The sequence below is a fragment of the Geotrypetes seraphini genome, chromosome 4 (genome assembly GCF_902459505.1).
Source record: "Geotrypetes seraphini chromosome 4, aGeoSer1.1, whole genome shotgun sequence".
In the NCBI taxonomy this organism is placed as follows: Eukaryota; Metazoa; Chordata; class Amphibia; order Gymnophiona; family Dermophiidae; genus Geotrypetes; species Geotrypetes seraphini.
The window spans coordinates 217,695,954-217,716,160 of NC_047087.1; positions in this window are offsets into that span (position 1 = coordinate 217,695,954).

Below are 20,207 nucleotides of genomic sequence, written 5' to 3' on the forward strand. Positions count from 1 at the left end.
ATCTAGCAACTAGCATTGAATTTCCGGTCTATTTTCAGACGCGTTTGACATAGCCGGCCAAGCCCATATTCATTGGCTGACTGGCTAAGTCACAGTGGCCAAAGATAGACCTGCTATTTAATCGGGTCTATCTGGCCATTAAACTTAGCTGATTAGCCAGGGAATATTGGTGTTGAACGACTATGTCGCACAACTTAGCTGGTGACCAGACTAAGGGCTCGTTTTACAAAGCCGCGCTAGCGGGGTTAATGCACGTGACTTTTCATCACACGCTAACCCCCGCGCTGGCCAGAAACTACCACCTGCTCAAGAGGAGGCGGTAGCGGCTAGCGCATCCGGTGGTTTAGCGCACGCTATTTCGCACGTTAAACCGTTAGTGCGTCTTTGTAAAAGGAGCCCTTACCGCTGACTGGGATATTCATTGGGAGACAGCCGGATGCTTTTGTGTGGTCCATTGAAATGAATTTAAAACTCAATGGAATCTTATTCCCGATTAATACCACAATTAAAATTCTAGGGGTTGATTTGGACCAAAATTTGTCAATGAACAATCAGACTGAGATTTTGGTCCAAAAAAGTTTTCCTACGTTGTGGAAACTGCATACAATAAGATCATATTTTGAAATCTCTTCCTTTAGATTTTGGATCCTTTTTGGATTATTGCAATATTATTTATTTTGCAGGTTATCAAAAAAAATGTACACAGATTATGCATTATTCAAAATACCGCGGTTCAATTGATTTTCAATTTTAAAAATACAGACAATGTTACACCTTATTTTCTCAAATTACACTGGCTTCCAGTTGAGGCAAGAGTGATATTTAAATTTGGTTGCTTATGTTATAAGGCGTCACATGGTCTTGCACCCAATTATCTTCTGGTCCATTTCATTTTTGCTAATTTAAGACATTCACAGAGTGCTCATGCTTTATTTGCCTTTCCATCCGTTAAAGGTTGTTCATACAAAGATATTTTCAGCGGCTTTTGTCGTTTTAGGCTGCAACTTGGGACAAAGATTTTAGTCGTTTGATAGCCAATTCTGCTTCCTATCAGCATTTTAGGAAATTGTTGAAGACTTATTTGTAAAACTTTTGGAATCTTAATAACTTGTATTTCACTGTGATTGTTTAGGGCTCCTTTTACAAAGGCGTGTTAGGGCCTTAACGCGCGGAATAGTGCGCGCTAAAATGCCACGCACGCTAGCTGCTACTGCCTCCTCTTGAGCAGGCAGTAGTTTTTCGGCTAATGCACACTATAGCACGCGCCTATCCGGTGCGTGCGCTAAAAACGCTAGTGCACCTTCGTAAAAGGAGCCCTTAGTTTTTCTTGTTTTATTAACTGCATAGAGCTTCAAGGTACTGCGATATATAAATGCATTTTTATGTTACGTTTAGCTATGCGAGCACTGGCACTGAATATTGCCAGCACCCGCATAACTGCCAGATCCTCTCCAAAGCCACCCCCATGATGGCCCTCTCTTGCTTAGTTCCATGGTGGCCGATTACTGTCGATATTCTGTGGCACCGTGCATTTTTCTGATTCATCTAAATTCTCTTGGAAGTCATTAAGCTTAAAGCTGCAGTTTTTAATGTTGTAAATTTTGTTATTTAAAAACTCACAGTTGACTATCTTCCCCTTTAAAATATATCATCAGTATCTGAATGCATTTGAGTGTTAAAGGCCAACAGATGAAACTATAAGCGGCAATGCTTAATTGTATATGTGTAATTCTGTTATTTTATTTTGTCTTTTCATATTTTTTCTCACAGCAAAGCAGAAGGAGTTGAATGCCCAGCCATCATGACGTGAGATTTCAACAAATACCGTGGCCCTGTCGGGTTTTTGTATAAGCTAATTAACCTTTTTTCTATAGTTTAATATTGCACATATTTTTTAGATCAATAAGTTCATAGAACTCATGAGATTAGCTTTAAAATTTGAGGTTAACTTGGTGTCTGAGGTCTTCTTCCTTCTATCATAAATTTTTTTTACAATAACATAAAAGGTGACATGTTTTGAGTATGCAGACTTTTGTCCCTGGCTGTGTTGAGATATTTATGTATTATTCGCTGTGTCCTTGAACAATCAAATTATCTTATAGAGGAACTGTGTGGGCATTTAACATTCTCCTGCCAAGTTGGTGTTTGAGCTTAGAGAAGCAAATAAATTCAAATGTTCCTTTTTCAGTTTACTGTCTTCTGTCTCAGATAAATAGTTTTAGTCATAATTCTTTTCCTTTCATTTGACTTACCAAAATTAAAGACCCCTCTACATTTCTTACATTTTGTCTAGTCAGGAGAGATTCTTTTGTGGCAACATTAGACTTTACATATTACTCCTATGTTTCCAAAGGAGCCATCATTCTGGATAATAGCTCTGTCAATTGGGATTTGATACTCATTAGAGCCAGGTTGTTATACACAGAGATATTTCTGTAGCTGCTGACACATGCAGAAGTTGGTAGTGATCAGTTTAATAAGGTATTAAGTGCAGTGTCATTTCCCCAGCTGTAACAAAACCATGCAGAGTACTTTAATGTATCAATGTATAGTATATGGCTGTGAGGGAGTCTATAGGATGCTACCACTCCCCCTACTGGATACTCCCTCACAATGTCAGAGCCATCTTAACATAGAATGCTCCTCCTTGGGGGGAAGGAGGAGTCAGAAAGGCAGCTACCAGGAAATATAAGAGGCAGGGCCAGAGCTAGGTTAAGGAGGCCCAGGGGAGAAGGAAGAGGTGATCTTATATGCACTTTGACCTCAACCACTAAACAATCTGCTTGGATGAGGTAAGCCAACCTTTCCTTTGCTGAACACGTATGAATCTTGCTCTGAGATCTGGTTGGGATAAGATCTTGTTACCTATCTCAAGAACTTTTGCAGATTGTGTTTGGGGCATAGCAGTCAAAAGCCATAAGCCCATCTCTGGACTTTTGCTTCTTGAACAGAGAGATTGTTCCTTGTTGCCTGTCCCTGTGAAGTAACAGGGTTTTCTTCTTTTGAGTTAATAAAGAATTTTTCTTTACTGCTTGTGATTGTGTCTGGCTGTTTGGACACAGGCCCAAGCCCAAACCCCACTTGCAAACAATGACATATATTCTCATTACACAAACACTCAGTTAAACCAAAGAACGATAGCCTCTAGGAAAAGTCTGTACAATATTGAATGACCTCAGAACTACCATGTCATAGAGCTATTACCACACATCAATCTGCCAAACAACCAACACAGACAAAGAACTTGTAGGTGGGTTTATGTTTATGCATCAGGATTATATAGTTTAGTGCTTATTTCCTAATAACTTATATTAATTATTGTATATAGAGTGCATGAATTTCCCTATAACATGATTCTGTTCAAACAAATGTGAAAGATTTCTCTCAGTAAATATAGTGTTGAGTAATGTGACAGCAGCAATTCAGATATAAGGCTCTCATATCACTTTCTTGTAAATGCATAGAAATGCATATGGGTAAGCCTAGTTAATACTCAGATGCAATGTACTACAAACTCATCACTAAGATAAATGAAGATCGTACATGTTGCTATTAGTTCACTGAAGACATTTTCAATAACATAGGGCAATTCTATAATCTAGGTGCCTGCATTTACACTCCTTGTGCATGTAATTGTATAGCATGCTAGTGCCAGCACAGCACCTATATGCTGTTCAGTAATTGCTGACTCAAGTGGATAGGGACTCAATTCTATAAATGCCACCAAAATTTGGCGCTGATAAAAAGCGCTAAGTGCTATTCTATAAGCAGCACTCAGAGTTAGGCGCCATTTATAAAACAGCATTTGGTGTGAGGATCCGAGCCCAATCATAGTCACGAGAATTGACACCAAGTAAACTTTATGTAAATTTGCACACTTAAATTATAGGTGGTTTACTCTTATTCTATAAAACCGCACGTAAATTCCAGGAATACCCCTGATCTGACAATGCCCCTCCCATGGCCACACCCCCTTTAGGATCTGCACATAAAGATGTGCATGTAAGTTTCAATTAATACCAATTAACGTTGATAATTGATTATTAGCACCCATTGGCTTGTTAATCAAATTGCATGCAGAAATTGGGTAAAAGCCTATATTTGTACTTGCAGTTTTGAGCACCATATACTGTATACTGTAGAATTAGAGTGATAGTGTGTTTAATGCAATGGGATGTTGTGACCAGTCAGACGCAAGGCCTGCCAAAGTCCCAGTCAAACCAAGCAAAAAAGTAAAAGTAAAATCCAGGAAAGAAAATTTCAGGATTTTCGAGGATGTTAGTTTGAGAAATAATGCCACTGACCACCAGGAGGAGCCAGATATTTCTGAAGAAGAAGGTAGTGAGATTTGTACAAACCACCACCAGGGGAGCTCTAGAGGCCCCTGGAGATCTGCTGACACACCTAGAACAGGGCACGCCCCTAGACTAGATAAGCCAGCACTGGCATTCAGACCAGGAAGCCGGTTAGGGAGGAAGTTTAAGCCTTGCCTCCCTAGGGATCTTCCTGAGCCAAACAGGGACAACAGGCCACAACCCATGGAGCTGATCGAGGCTGAACAAGCTGAAGACTTGCCCCTCCTGAGGGATGAACCCATGGATTTTCAAGAAGCCTGTTCTGGCAGTGAATCTAATGACCCTGAGCTGATGCAGGTGGACTTGGCTTCCAGCCACAAACAGTGAGTGTGTTTGTTTTTGCTCTGTTTGTGTGCTGTGTTTTTTTTTTTCCTTTTTAATGAATGTGAACTTGAAGAAAGCTAGGAGTGTAAAGTGGGGAGAGGTTTTGCTTCCACCTTGGGAGGGAATTTGAAAGCCTATCTTAAGGCCTTTATTTTTGCAAAACCTATTACACTCTCCTGTTCCTGGCAGACCTAGATTGTTGCCAGAGGCTTTCTTTTATTTTGTTGTTTTTTTTTATTGTGACTTGAGGAATTCTGAATGCTGAACTTTATTGCTGATGTACTGACATACCTGCTTTGGAGCAGGCAGAGCAACCTCTGTATTGAACTGTGATCTAAAAGACAATTGAGAATTAAGAAGCAGAAGAAAGTTTGATTTTGTTTGTGAACTGTTTTGTTTTCATGCCTTCTTGTTTTTGGCAGTTTTCTTTTCTTTCTTCTTTAATGAGGCATGGAATCTTGACTACTGTGACAAAGATTGAGGAATTACTTACCTGCTTTATTGAATGAGTAAAATTGACTTATTTTTCAAAATCTGCTTCCTTGTGTGAAGACTTGATTCTTGTGGGAAAATATTTGTGAATGATTTTGAAGGTGCAGTCCTGCAGGGTGTCTCCCTGTTGGGTCACACGCTGGTGCATTGTTGGTGGCTGCTTTCAGGATTGTTCCGGATCCCTGATTTAGGCTAGAAGGCCGGCCACAATGTGCACTTGGGTGGAGCATGCCAGGTTATCAAAACAGGAGACAATCACCTCTGCACGACTAATCACAAGGACCAATAGATTAGAGCAAAGTGTGCCCGGTCTTCAAAACCCACTTTATTAGCAACCAAACATAAAAACCATGTGAACAATCGACTTGTCATTCATAAATGCATATAGCAAATCATGGACTCATAAAACTATGGTTATGCCAGGTCAATATGTAGTGTAATTGTAAACACATAAATATAAGGCATGCTGATACTGAATTTTACTAGTGTACATCTCCCTTCATATTAGTGGGTTCAGAACTCGCATCTTCAGTTATTCATGGTTTTCATCTGGGTGACCCACCCCCACCTTCTGGACCTCTCCACTTGCACATTTTTTTAAAACCTGATGGTCTAGTAATGAAGCAGAGCAGGAGTGATCTTCCTACACTCCTACCCTGTGCAGAACTGGGAACAAAAATGGTAGCCGTGAGTTCCTGTGGTTTCATGGGAACTCACGGCAGCCATTTTTGTTCCTGGCTCTGCATGGAGCAGGAGTGTAGGAAGATCGCTCCTGCTCTGCTTCACCTCTAAACCATCAGGTTTTATAAAGTAAATACAGTGGAGAGGTCCAGGAGGCGGGGGTGGGTCAGAGTCGGCCCTAAAGTTATTCACAATTTTTTTGTATTTGCAGGCCAACTTTGCCCCTAACCCCACAGATATGGAGGGGGATGTGTATGCTATAATAGAATCTTGCTTCCCAGAAGCTGTTATAAAATAGGCACTCACCTCACATCAAAAAGTTCCCGGACTTTGCCAGAGGCTTCAAGATATTTAGAAAGTTTGTTTTGAGAATGCCCACTTGGCCATTTTGACTAGTAAGACATCCAAGTGCTGATTTATGCTGTCTTTTGAACATCTATCTTTTTTTAAAAATGAACCCCATAATCTCTTATCTCTGTCATGTGCTCTAGCCAAGCTCTTAGTTGAGAAGCCATAATTTATGGAGGGGGATGTGCAGTAAAAAGAGGCATAAGGAGCAGTAAAACCAGGTGTTGTCTTTCTTATATTACTAGCAAAGCCTAAAGGGTGCCCCTTGATGGAAGGGGGAGTAAATACATAGTTACACTCTTGTGTCAGTTCTCATGTTGCTAACAGAACTTTATTTAGAAGTTACTCATGTCTCTGGATGGTACAGGGGCCTCTTACTTATTCCATGGCCCCATCATACAATGTCTTATCTGTTCGAGAAACAGAACACAGAAAGATTTCACAGAAAAGGAAAGCAGAAAAGGGGCCTAGGAAGTTATTTATTGAAGTCTAAGGTTGTGAGAAAAAGAGAATCATAAGAGAGAACAATTTGTTATTAACCAGAACAGAAGAGAAATGAAACGTTTGTATATTTTAGCATTTGGCAGGATCATTTTGATAACCTCTGCTTTGTCTCACATTCAATGTTTGCAGCATACCATTCATTCTCCTTAATTAGCTCAAAAGGCCAACTTAATGTCCCATCCTGCTTTACTGATTCTGTGTACATGGGAAGCAAAAGGAAAAATATGGTTCAGAGATGCAAAAAAATTAAAGCAGCCAACCTGAGATATTAATGTTACATCTCCATTCTCCAACAAATCCTGCCAGGTTCTTGTGACCTGGATTGGCTGTTGCTAGAAACAGATTAGGGGCTTAATGGACCTTTTGGTCTGACCCGGTTTTGCAATGACAATTCTTATGTTCTTGTGTATTAAAGTTTGCTTAAATTAGTTTCCAATGAGGTAGGTAATCATTGGCCATAAAACTGATCTTCTTTTTTAATACTACTACTATTAATTATTTCTAGATTGCTACTACATATATGCAGGACTGTGCAGAGTCACGAAGAAGACAGTCCCTGCTCAAACGAGTTTACAATCTAAACAGATAAGACAGACTAACAGAATGCTAAGGTGGGAGATATAGTTAGGGGGGGGATGGTTAATCTGTGGAATAAATTACCCAAGTTTGTCCGTCAAGCCCCTTCCTATCCCTTGTTTAAAAGCAGACTGAAAACCCACCTTTTTGATATAGTTTATAATCCTTAACCCTACTCCTCTGCCCTCCAACCCCAGCCTGCTGATTAACCGTTCCCCTTAACTGTATCCATGATATCCTGTTTATCCTGCCTGTTTAGATTGTAAGCTCTTTCGAGCAGGGACTGTTTTCTTATTCTTTGTGACTCTGAGCAGTGCTGCATGTGTTTGGTAGCACTATAGAAATAATTAATAGCAGCAGTAGGGAATAGGGTTATGGATTGAAGGCTATATCAACAAGCTGGGTTTTCAGTTTGCTTTTAAACAAGGTAAGGGGCATGACGGAAGAACTCAAGTAATTTATTCCAGGCATAAGGGGCAGGCAGGCATACATTTACTTAGTCTATCTAAATGTAAGTCTGAAATGTGTTATCATCTAGATAGAGAATGTGGTCAGCTCTATACTTACTGGTATCATGTCATAACAAATAAATTTTATCTTCATATTTGGGAGTAATCATGGAAGTGCGACCACACGTTGTAAAGCTGTTCAAATTAAATCAGACTTCCTGTGGAAGCACAGGAAAGGAAACCAAAATACTTTTGCATATATTAATTGCATTTCTTACTATTGGTTTTATTATCATAAAGTTTCAACCTAGTACTATCTAGACGAGGTTCCAAAGGGTTAAAAATATGGTAGTGCAGTCTGTTTTGAAAAAGGTATCTGGATCTCAGTTCTCTATCCTCATATATGAGGGCATTCAATAATTTACCTACTTCATCCACTTTTCCTGCAATGAATTTAACTCCTTTTAAAAGCATTCTTCTGTTTGACCTTCAAACAAGGATGTCACAGCTTACTTGACGTCTTCATCACTTGAAAATCGATGTCCAAGGAGAGATTTCTTTAAAACTCAGAATGGAAAATAATTGGAGGAAGCCAGGTCAGGACTGTAGGGTGGATGGTTCAGCTGCTGAAACCCACATTCTCAAATGGCAGCCTGTGATTGTCATGACACGGGCACCGGTGCATTGTAATGAAGAAGCAGAATGCCTGCTATGAGTTTTCCTCGTCTTTTCTCCTTGATTGACTCCCACAAAGCGATCATTGTGTTTGCATAACTCTCCCTGGTTATGGTTGTCTTGTATGGCATGAACTCCAGAAGCAAAAGTCCTTCATCATCCCAGAAAACAGTAGCCATAACTTTGCCTGCAGATTTTTCTGACTTGAACTTTTTTGGGGAATGACTTGTGCTTCCACTGCGTTGACTCCATTTTGGACTCAGGATCTCTATGATAGACCCAAGTCTCATCTCCAGTCACCAATGAAAAAAATTCACTTAGTCTTCACGGAACATCTCCAAGTTCTGACAGCATTCTTGGAACCCCTCTTGCACTAACTTTTGACATGCCCAACTTTTCATGAATTATTTTCCAAACTGTACCTGCCAAGATGCCCATTTCTTCAGCTATTCAGGAAACCTTAATTCGTCAGTCTGACAAAATTAAATCATCAACTTTCTCGCACATTGCTTCCACAGACCATCCAGTGTGAGGGTCATCTTCAATGGGCTCTCTATCCCACTTAAACTGCTTGTTCCAAAAGTTTACTTTGTAGGATGATGGGGCAGACTCACCATAAACTGCAGTCATGTATTCATGGATCTCCTTTGGCTCTTTCCCATGTTTTGTGAGAAATTTTATCACTGAACAGTGCTCCAAATCTAACAGTTTCTTACTTGATTTGCATGAGGACTCTCCTGACATCCTGTAATATGTCTTTCTGAATAAATTACCAAAACCCCACTACAGGTCTCCCACGAAAATATGTCATGCAGAACAGTTTTGAACAGATTGATCTTCCACCAGTGCCTCTACTCCCTCATAAACCTTCTATTCAATTCACTTCATTGGTTCAATTTTCCTATACAGTTCTCTTATTGACCTACAAGTGCATTCATTCTATAGTTTCTCAGTATCTCTCTAATCTTATATCTTTGTATACCCTGCCAGCGCCCCCGAGAACTCTACTCTTATCAATCTTACCTGTGATCCTCTCTTCCACTGCCAACTCTAGACTCTGTTCTTTCCATCTTACTGTATCATATACCTTGAATGGACTTCCTAAGTTGGTACATCATGTTCTGTCTCTGGCCCTATTCAAATCCAGGCTGAAAGCCCATCTCTTTGTAACTGCTTTTAACTCTTAATCCCTTATTCACCTGTTTAACACTCAGATTGATTTAATCATTCATATAATAAATAAAAATCCCTAATTTCTTATTTGTCCTATTTCTTTGTCTTGGTTAAGTTTTAATCTCTGTTGAGCAGGGACTGGACTGTCTCTTTTGTGTTTCGTGTACAGTGCTGTGTTTGTCTAGTAGCGCTGTTGAAATAAGTAGTACTGCTAGTAGTTTTAGCTACTTCTCAGTTGTGTGAGTCTGGTATATATCTAATGTCATACCCACATTGCTGGTCAGGCAAAGTTAGGACCATCTTTTATGTAATCTAACTTGCCTGGTTAGCTATGCAGACACTGACACTGAATATTGCTGATGACCCATAATTCCTGGCTCCACCATGCACCATGCATCATCAATGTCCTGTTATTATGCAGTATGTTTTATTAAAACTTATTATACTGCTTGTTCATACGACAGGCCCAAACAGTTTACAAATATATAATCAGTGAAAAAGAACTCCATCTTAAAATAGGACAGACCTAAATAACTCAAAAACAGCATACAGAGAGAGGCTTCATGCAGCAGCCTTTGACAGCCATTTTGAAAAAGCATTAGAAGTGGCTACAACGGCGGCAGTGGGCAGGAAAGAGTAGGGATCTTTCCTGCTGCCAAAGAGATCACTAGACCAACAGAGAAGGAAGGAGGATGAGTGATCATTGAAGGCATGACTCTGAGGACTTGCTTCACAGTGCTAGTTAACTGTGATTTATTACCAAAGCAGTAAGGGGAAAATTCTACTAGCACCTAAATTAATTAAGAAACACCATTTGAAACAGCAAAAAATGTTAAAGTTAAATCGGCCCAAATATATATTCAGGAATAATTAATTGCCCCAAGTGCATTAAACTACAAACAGATATAATTATATGTGCACATAGGTGATTTTAACACACACCTTCTAACACTTCTCAGTGCTCAGAGAACTGAGGAAGGGTATAGAAGTCCTGTGTAGAAGAGACCAGGTGAAGACCCCTGAAATTTCCCCCATTTAAGCAGAAACAGGCCAATACAGCTGGAGGCTAAAATGGATGCTGAAGAAATAAAATGGACTCTGACTAACAAACTGTCAGCTCTGAAAGACACTTCTGCTTTCTTGAAAGAAAGGTCAACCAGAAAACACAGCTGGAAAGGAAGACACTGAAACTGATGCAAGAAACTCACCAAGAAACTACGCTGTGTAGCGTAAGAACAAGGGATGTAAGGAAGTAAAAACTAATCATAGAGCTAAAAACCGTTAGGCCAGGTGCTCGGAAGGGGGGCTTGGTATATTAACAGGACATTTATTGGGACACAGAGTAGGATTAGATCATAAGGGGTGTGGTCACACAGGATCACTCATTATGCTAACCAATCATTAGATTAATAAATGAGATAATAAATATGATTAACCAATGAAAATGTGAAATGTAACATGCATCAAGGTGGGCCAGAACTGTCAAGAGTCCTATAAAGGAGGGCTCCCGGGACCAAAGCTTCAGAACTCTTTGAAAGTTCTCCCAGTCTGGCCAGCCTGGTGTATGCTCTATCACCCTGTATGCTGTGTGATTTGTTCCTGTAAGCTATTGCTATTTGATTATTAAACTCATATTATTTGTATCAGCATAAAGAGAGTTGAGTGGTCTATCTGTGAAGGCCTAGGGTCTTCAGAACCATTTTTAGCTTATGAGACCGCTGGGTAAGCAAAATCTTTAGCCCACTACTGATACAGCTCAATTCCCAATCATTGCTCTGGTCCCTGTAATATCTATAAATATAATACTCTCTCACTTTTTATATTTTTTTAAATCCCTTTTAAATACTTTTTATCTTTTTAAATGCTCAACTTCAAAACAGACTTAGCTTTTCATGCAGGGGTTCAACGGGTTCTGACACATTTCACCATGCTGCCTCAGAGAACCCTCATCAACACGAATTTAATTCTGCCCCCACCATGTCTGCAAAACATAAAAACAATACAAACAGTACTTCTATCACTCACAAACATTTCCCTACCCCCATCTAACCCCCAGACCATTCCCCTCCCCCATCCTCCTCCCGGTGCATCGCATAATGCACCAGGAAGGGGCAGGCCTGCTATTCAGATGAAGGCGGGCTTGCCAGCTGGTTGGAGGACTCGTCTGGCCGGCCATCAAAAAAAGGTTAGAGGGGAGTCCTGGAGGGGTTCAGGTGGATCCTGGTGGGGGTGGGGGAGTCTGGGTGGGGGGTGTCATGGGTTCCAGGCGGGTGGGCTGGACAGTCTGGCAGGGGGGGTGGGAGGGTGTCTGGCAGGAAGGACTTAGCATCCCTCCTGCCGGTGAAGAGTGTGATCGTGTGGATTTGGGGGGGGGATGTTTGGCAGGAGAGATTGGGCATCTCTCCTTCCAGTGAAGATCACAATCGCGCGGGTTCAGGGGGGGGATGTCCAGCAGGAGAAATTGGGCATCTCTCCTGCCGGTGAACATAGTACGGGTTTGGGGAGAGGGGTTCCAGCAGGAGAGATTGGGTATCTCTCCTTCCGCGATCATTGCAGGGGGAATGGGACAGTTCTATGATTTTCTAACCGGTGTCGTTTATGACAGACGCCAGTTAGAGAACCATACTTTTAGACAAAGGACTGGCCCTTCCTTTGCCTAAAAATCTTGTTTTGGGTGTTTGGGACTTGGGCAATTTTTTGGTCGGGAATGTGTTGTAAGCATACACATAGTGGCAGTGTGGGTGATTAAACTGCTGAACATACAGGTAGGCCATTCTTGGCAAAAAACAAGTTTCAAGTTTAATAAAGATTTGATTGATCGCTTAATCTGAGTTCTAAGCGATGTACATTGTACTAAAATTACAAAATTTAGGGAACAATACAGCAAATGACAAAACTAAGTAAATGACAACACATTTTGGACATTTTTTTTTGAGAATGCACATTTCCCTGCTGCCTACTTTGTGCGCCTAGGGCCTTAGACCAAAAGGGGACTTAGACCTTGTTTTTGATTATGCCCCTCCACGTACATAAAATTGCATAAAATCTTCTTTCTGCATTGTGCAGGGAAGAAAATTAAGACTGTGGAGATGATGAGGGGGTGTAGATGAAAACTCGAGGATGTTGAGGGGATGGAGTTACAAAGTGCACTTCACTGTGGGGACAAGGTGAGAACAGTAAAAAAAATCTTTGGTTGCGGGGAGGGGGGGGGAATGGGGATGAATCTTTGTCTTTGCATCACTTGTACAGTAGGAGACAGATGTCAAAGATTACCTCAACATTGTGGCATTGAGGAAGATAACATTTATCTACTTAAAGGGTGAGGAGAAAAAGTAGATTTGAGGAAAAAGATAAGGAGTTCTGTTTTGGTCAGGTTGAGTTTGAATCGGTGATGAGACATACAGGCAGCAATACCAGTCTATAAAGACTGAGATTTAAGACATGATTTCTGATTAAATTTTAGGTGTAGAGAGGTAGATCTGGAAGTTCTCAGTATAAAGCTGATTGAAACTCATGGAAGATCAGGCCATCATTAAAATAAGTCTAGACCTGGTCAAAGAAACAATTTGGCAACTGGCTAGAGTACTATTCACTCCAAGATCTCTCAAAGAGGTGTTGTGAGTCTCTTATGCCAACGGACTAAAATAGGCCCCTATATACTGTTTAGATGCATTGTTATAGAATTATCTCTAACCCCCAAATTCAGTATATGGAGTCTTAAGTTGTGACTGCAAATCAGTGCACACAGGCAATTTGCACACACAACTTAATTAGTGAATTGACCTAACCAATTGGCAATTAACACCTCATAATTGATGCTAATTGGCACTGATACCAAGTTACACATTGTAACAGGGAAGCCCCTGTGTTGTAACAATGTAATTCATTTTATCACCCTTCTTCCTAGGCAGCTCCCCAACTCTCCTTTTCCCATCTGCTTTTCAGTCATGACCTAGCTGTTCTGCCACCAAATCCCAGTAAATCATGTTCAGTTCCAAGTATCCCATTACAAGACCTGGGGTGCTGCCTGGCCTCACAGCTATCTGTGACGGTGTCGCACACAGTATACAACATCAGCATACCTCTTACACCCCTCACCAAACTAGTGGCCGCCCGAAGGACCCCTCCCATTTTTACACAGCTGCGACCTCCCCCATCCCAACAGCGCCCCACAAATCACCAACAATCAAACATTAAATAAGACCCCCTCCCAGTGAAACAACCCCAAGTACAAACACCAAAAGTCCAAGCCATCCCACTACTCCCCCCACCCCACCCCACACTGAACCAAACTAGGGGGGGGGGAAGTAGGGCAAATAAAAACAACACAAAAAGACACTCTCTTACACCCAAACCTTTCCTAACTCTTCCTCTTTATCTCCTACACTCCCGCATACCACACAAACACCCCAAAAAACCCTCTCTCTTCACACAATCTCTTACATGAATCCTCCAATCCCCTCTGTCAAATCACTATCTGCCTTTCACCTTGTATCCATCCAGCACTCAACTTCCAACCAATCCCATAATCCTACCACTAATACACACTTCACCACCCCTACTTAACTCCAGCCCATTCTTCTCCCCCATCCTCTTTCAATACTTCGTTCACAAAGTGGGCTCGGCCAGTGTAATTACCTTGGTGGGCCTCCCTGTATCAATAGTGAAAAACTCCCAATCATATTGCAATATGTGGTAGAGAAAAAAAGGCTACCAAGGCCTGCCATCATTTGGAGAGTTTGCATAGAGAAATCTCTTCAAATGTACCTGAAGCACCTCATTATTATGCAAATTGAACAACACAACTTGCGTTGAACTTCACAAGCTACCTTATTTGTGGAAAACTAATACCAGTGGTAAATTATGCTATGGTAAAATGCGCTATTTTATTGCAGTTCAGTAATGAACCCCCTTAGTTCTTAGACCTGGGGCAAGGACACTACTGGCAAATACAAGTTGTAGAAAAATGCATCTCTTATCTGGCCTGAAGTTTCATCAGCAGAACATAAATCCTGATAATACTGAACAAAGACTTCCACTATCTCATCAAATCTAGTTTGCCTTTGTCCACTTTTATTCTTAATTTGTGTAATACGCACACATTGAATCTGCCCTTCGACAAGGTGTGCTGCTAATTTTCCTGTTTTATTGCAAAACCCATGTGACTTATTTTTTAAGAAAAGTACATTGGTTTTCACCTATTGAGTTAATAAATCATTTAGGTTGTGCTTGCTTCCAAAAGTTTTATTCTCCTCTCAGTTATATGTGCATTCCTTAAGGATTGTATTTCTGCAGATAACCTTTTCATATGAGCATTCTTAGCCTTGTTCTGCCCTGCCATGCAATTATATGTCCCCACCTTATCACTTTCTCAAATATCTCAAAACATATCACTGACACCCAAAGCTTTACTATTATTATAGTAACAAGTGATTAAGCCTGTTACATTAACGGGTACTAGTAAAGCCTCCTTCCCTCACATGTCTCCTATTTTCAGCTCCAGCTCCAAACCCATTTTTAGCACCCCCAGCTCCCTTCTCTCATCTGTTCCCTTTCAGCCCCAGCCCCCTTTTCTCACCAGCAGCATTTCCCTCCCCACCCCACTTCCCTGTGCAGTAACAGCATACCCACCCCCTCCATTTCCCTGTCCAGCAGTACCTCTTCCCTGCTCCCCTGTCCCTCTTCCTTGCTCCTCCGGTCCAGCAGCACTTCTTCCCTGCTCCCTCGGTCCAGCAGCACCTATTCCCTGCTCCTCCTGTCACTCTTCATTGCTCCCCTGGCCCAGTAGCACCTCTTCTCTGCTCCCCCTGTCCCTCTTCCTTGCTCCCCCGGTCAAGCAGCACCTCTTCCCTGCTCCCCCGGTCCAGCAGCACCTCTTCCCTGCTCCCCAAGTCCAGCAGCACCTCTTCCCTGCTCCCCCGATCCAGTAGCACCTCTTCCCTGCTCCCCCCGTCCAGCAGCACCTCTTCCCTGCTCCCCCTGTCCAGTAGCACCTCTTCCCTACTCCCCCGGTCCAGTAGCACCTCTTCCCTGCTCCCCCAGTCCAGTAGCATCTCTTCCCTGCTCCCCCTGTCCCTCTTCATTGCTCCCCAGGTCCAGCAGCACCTCTTCCCTGCTCCCCCTGTCACTCTTCATTGCTCCCCTGGCCCAGTAGCACCTCTTCTCTGCTCCCCCTGTCCCTCTTCCTTGCTCCCTCGGTCCAGCAGCACCTATTCCCTGCTCCCCCTGTCACTCTTCATTGCTCCCCTGGCCCAGTAGCACCTCTTCTCTGCTCCCCTTGTCCCTCTTCCTTGCTCCCCCAGTCCAGCAGCACCTCTTCCCTGCTCCCCCAGTCCAGCAGCACCTCTTCCCTGCTCCCCAAGTCCAGCAGCACCTTTTCCCTGCTCCCCCGATCCAGTAGCACCTCTTCCCTGCTCCCCCCGTCCAGCAGCACCTCTTCCCTGCTCCCCCAGTCCAGCAGCACCTCTTCCCTACTCCCCCAGTCCAGTAGCACCTCTTCCCTGCTCCCCCAGTCCAGTAGCACCTCTTCCTTGCTCCCCCTGTCCCTCTTCATTGCTCCCCCGGTCCAGCAGCACCTCTTCCCTGCTCCCCCAGTCTGTAGCACCTCTTCCCTTCTCCCCCTATCAATCTTCATTGCTGCCCCGGCCCAGTAGCACATCTTCCCTGCTCCCCCTGTCCCTCTTCCCTGCTACCCCAGTCCAGTAGCGCCTCTTCTCTGCTCCACCGGTCCAGCAGCACCTCTTCCCTGCTCCCCCTGTCCCTCTTCCCTGCTCCATCAGTCCAGTAACACCTCTTCCCTGCTCCCCCTGTCCCTCTTCCCTCCTACCCCGGTCCAGCAGCACCCCTTACCTGCTTCCCCGGTCCAGCATGAAGCCTTGTGAGGATCGCTGCCGGCTGTACCAAACTTTGTAGGCCGCACAGCACCTCGGTAGCACGTTCCCTCTGACGTCAGAGGAAACATTCTACTGAGGTGCTGTGCGGCCTACAAAGTTTGGTACAGCCAGCAGCGATCCTCACGGGAGCAGCGGCCAACCCTCTGCCGCGCTTTCGGGAGTGTTTAGCGGTTTGAAGCCTTCCTCCGGCAGCCGCTGGCAGTGCCTCAAGCCGCCGAATACGGCCAAGGAGAGCAATTGCGGCGGCGCGAAAGCGGGCAGGGAGAGAGCTTGCCTGTGCTTCCTCCATCAGCTGGTGAGTAAGGGCGGGAGGAGGGGAGTCACCAGTGTTCCCTGCCGCCAGGTTCTAAAATAGAATCCGGCCACAGATCAGAAAACACGGCGGCAGGGATCACAAAACCCTAAGTGCGCATGCGCACTTAGGGTTTTATTATTAGTGATTAGTAATGACCCTTTGCAGTACACAAAAATTCTTCAAATTTTGTATTATAATCAGTGGCGTACCTAGCATATGTGACACCCAGTGCCCATCATTTTATGGCACCCCCCCATCTGTACAAAAAACATGATTTTTAGTAACAAGCCACACGTCACACATGAGTACCTAGGAAAAGGCAGCATCTTACATATGCAGTGAGCAGTACAACATCAATACACCCATTGTAAAACTAAACAAGCCAGACTAGTACAGATCAATCCTACACCGTCAATCCTAACAGAAAACCATGTCTTTTGAACACACAGAACACAGAAAACAGCTTCGCCTAGTATGGAATATGTCATCACAAACTAACCCCTCCCCCTTTTACAAAACTGTAGTGTGGATTTTAGCCACGGTGGAAACAGCTCTGACACTCAAAGAATTCTAAGCATCAGAGCTGCTACCACCACGGTTGGCACTAAAAAACAGTCCACAGTTTTGTAAAAGGGAGGATAAAATAGAAATACATAGACAAAGGTTAAATTGAACCAGCAAGAAGCTGGACTCTGCATAAAATGCAACACCACAGAAACAGTGACACATGTCTCCTAAAGCAACAAATAAATAGAAAATTTTTGTTCTACCTTTGTCTTCTCTGGTTTCTGCTTTCTTCATCTTTTTGTTACTCTCTTCTTTCCATCCACTGTCTGCCATCTCTCTGCCCCTATATGGCATCTTCTCTCCTTCTATGCCCCTTCCAGAAACTGTATGCCTCCCCCTTCCATCTCTCCTTTCACCCCCATTGGTCTAGCATCTCTCTCCTCTCCTTCCCTCTTCCACACCTCTCTTCTGCAATCCCTTTCTTCCCTCATTTTCCTTTTCAATTTATTTTCTGCATCCATCTAGATTACGTTCTTACTACCCTCTCATCAATTTCCTTTTTTACTGTCTACCTACAGCTCACCACCTCTTTCCCTCACCCCCTCCAGTATTTCCCTAACTCAATCCTTTTCCCCCATCATGTGCCCTCCTTTTATTTAACCCCTCCTTCCATCATGTGCCCTCTTTCTCTACCCCTTCCATCTAGTACCTTCTCCTCTCTCTGTCCACTTCCATCTTCTGCCCTCTTCTCTCTCCCCACTTCCATCATCTGCCCCTTCTCTCTCTTCCCCCACTTCCATCATCTGCCCTCTTCTCTCTCCCCCTTCCCCCCACTTCCATCATCTGCCCTCTTCTCTCTCCCCATTTCCATCATCTGTCCCCTTCTCTCAATCTCTCCATCCACCACAGGCCCATCTTTCTCCCTTCCTCACCTTTCCGATTTTGGCAACAAGATCGGCAGGGCCCCCCCCTCCACGACGGCACTCAGCGGCATTGGCGCCCCCACCCCGCGACAGCACTCAAGTTCGGTCTCCTTCTCCGGCATCAACAGAACTTCAGATCGGCAACAGGTGCTCAGTCAAAAGCTTCCCTCTGACTGAATTGCCTGGGCGGAAACAGGAAGCTGAGTCAGGGGAAATAAACAATTGAAATAACAAAAGAACAAATTATAAAATAATTCCACATTAATGACTAATTCAAAGTCCACAAACTGAGAAGAGAGAATCCATCATCTCCAAGGGAAGTTGGTTTTCAGGAATGGTTCATAACTAAATCACATTACAGAGTGCAGTTGGATTTAATTAACTAACTGCCTGGTTGAGAGACTCCATGGAGGCCTCTGAAGTTCTTTCAGCTGCCTTACCCTCAAGAAAAAGAAAAAAGTTCAACTGATCAGGGTCATAAAATATATATCTAGTACTCTGATAGGTAACGCAGCATTTACAAGGAAAACGTAACTGAAAAGTTGCTCCCATACTCAAAGTTAACTGACGATAAACCAGGAATTTCTTCCGTCTGGCTTGCGTCCATTTTGAAACATCAGAAAATATGGAAATTTTGAAGCCATGAAATTCCACATTATCAGTCTTATAGAACAGACAAAGAACTGCCACCTTATCCTGGAGAAAAACAAGGGTTACCAGTAAGGTTGCTCTAGTAACTATTTTTCTTGTTGAGATGTTTCCAATATACCAGTGAGATCCAAATTTCCTGGTACAGTTCCTTTGCCTTTATCTTCTTTAGGAATATTAAAATAATATAGCTTTTGTAACTCCAAGTGAGGTTGCACCATGGAGTGATACAGAGGCATTATAACATTCTTAGTCTTGTTAACCATCCCTTTTTTTAATAATTCCTAGCATCTTGTTTATTTTTTTGGCCGCCACTGCACATTGAGTGGAAGGTTTCATCGTATTGTCTACAATGACACCCAGATCCTTTTCTTGGGTGCTAAGCCCCAAAGTGGACCCTAGCATCCGGTAACTGTGATTTGGGTTATTCTTCCCAATGTATATCACTTTGCATTTGTTCACATTAAATTTTATTTGCCATTTGGACGCTCTGTCTTCCAATTTCCTAAGGTCTGCCTGCAATTTTTCACAATCTGCATGCGTTTTAACAACTTTGAACAGTTTAGTGTCATCTGCAAATTTAATCACTTATTATTCCAATTGCCAGATCATTACAAATAACTTAAATAGCACCGGTCCCAGTACAGATCCCTGCGGCACTCCACTGTTTATTCTTCTCCACTGAGAAAAATGACCATTTAACCCTACCCTATGTTTTCTATCCGATAACCAATACCTAATCCACAACTAAACTTTGCCACCTATCCCATGACTCTAATTTTCTCAGGAGCCTCTCATGAGGAACTTTGTCAAAAACTTTCTGTGTTGTTTCTTGTGTAGGTATCAGCAATGAATTTCCAGTCTTTTTTTTAAGCCAGCCACCGCTTGACCAATTAAGTTAATATTCAGATTTAATTGGCCATGGTTTAGAGCATAAAGGTAGGATAACTATTTATATGGACGTATGTTCTAAACCTGGCTCCTTAGGTATGAATATCAGGACCTAACTGGACTCCACCCCTGTAAAGCCTCCAACTAGCTGGCTTAAAGTACTAATCAGTCTTGTTTAGCGAGAATGACCAAAGGGCTGCTGAAAATGACCAGATAGCTGTGAACAAACAAGCCAACTATTGGGTGGCCATTTCTGTCTGGTTAACTCACTTTGAACATCGGCCAGACTGTGTTTTAGACTTTTGCTACAGGCTTGAAAATGCACCCAAATATTAAAATGATGCCATATTAAGAAACTTGCAAGCCCTTTGCGACCTGATTTCCCTCCGACCCGATTCACTAACCTGTACCGATCCAATTCCGATCTGTGCATGCAAATGAGGGGAAACGGCATGCAAAGTAGGCAGGGACGC